At 44.4% G+C, this 1,257-nt stretch overlaps 1 pseudogene; it reads left to right on the top strand.

The window, feature by feature from the left end:
* LOC109479725 overlaps nt 1-1,257 on the top strand; it is a 16,071-nt pseudogene that overhangs the window by 957 nt on the left and 13,857 nt on the right.

Raw genomic sequence — 1,257 nt, 5'->3', positions numbered from 1 at the left:
GGTTGATTCTATGTTTCAGGTCGATTCTTATCTCCAGTAGCCCGCGGCTAACGGCGGTTCTGTCATCTCTGATTGGCAGTTGGGCGACCTTTGTGACCTCTGGTGACATGACCCCGGACATCGTTTCAGCTTAGCCTGCTCGCCGCTGGCTGGGAGGGAGTAGGGCAATTATAGACGACCTCACCGTCCTGTGTGTTCTGAGCTTTCAACTGTTCTATATACTACCTCACCGTCCTGTGTGTTCTGAGCTTTCAACTGTTCTATAGAATATACTACCACACCGTCCTGTGTGTTCTGAGCTTTCAACTGTTCTATATACTACCTCACCGTCCTGTGTGTTCTGAGCTTTCAACTGTTCTATATACTACCTCACCGTCCTGTGTGTTCTGAGCTTTCAACTGTTCTATATACTACCACACCTTCCTGTGTGTTCTGAGCTTTCAACTGTTCTATATACTACCACACCGCTTGTGTGTTCTGAGCTTTCAAATGTTCTATATACTACCACACCGTCCTGTGTGTTCTGAGCTTTCAAATGTTCTATATACTACCTCACCGTCCTGTGTGTTCTGAGCTTTCAAATGTTCTATATACTACCACACCGTCCTGTGTGTTCTGAGCTTTCAAATGTTCTATATACTACCACTGGCACCGCTTGTGTCTTCTAACCCGTCAACTGTTCTATATACTACGACGCACACCGTCCTGTGTGTTCTAACCCTTTAACTGTTCTATATATTATACTACCTCACCGTGCTGTGTGTTCTGAGCTTTCAACTGTTCTATATACTATCATACTGTCCTGTGTCTTCTAACCCTTCAACTGTTCTATATACTACCTCAGCGTCCTGTGTGTTCTAACCCGTCAACTGTTCTATATACTACCACCCACACCGTCCTGTGTGTTCTAACCACTGTTCTATATACTACCTCAGCGTCCTGTGTGTTCTAACCCTTCAACTGTTCTATATACTACCACACCGTTCTGTGTGTTCTGAGCTTTCAACTGTTCTATATACTACCTCACCGCCCTGTGTGTTCTATTAAACCCTTCAACTGTTCTATATACTACCACACCGTCCTGTGTTCTGAGCTTTCAACTGTTCTATATACTACCTCAACGTCCTGTGTGTTCTAACCCTTCAACTGTTCTATATACTACCTCACCGTCCTGTGTGTTCTAAACCCTTCAACTGTTCTACATACTACCTCACCGTCCTGTGTGTTCTAAACCCTTCAACTGTTCTACATACTACC

This window comes from Branchiostoma belcheri, unplaced genomic scaffold (assembly GCF_001625305.1).
Source record: "Branchiostoma belcheri isolate BF01 breed outbred unplaced genomic scaffold, Haploidv18h27 scaffold5, whole genome shotgun sequence".
NCBI lineage: Eukaryota > Metazoa > Chordata > Leptocardii > Amphioxiformes > Branchiostomatidae > Branchiostoma > Branchiostoma belcheri.
The sequence above is the reverse complement of the archived record's forward strand: the minus strand, read 5'-3'. Positions and strand labels throughout refer to the sequence as shown.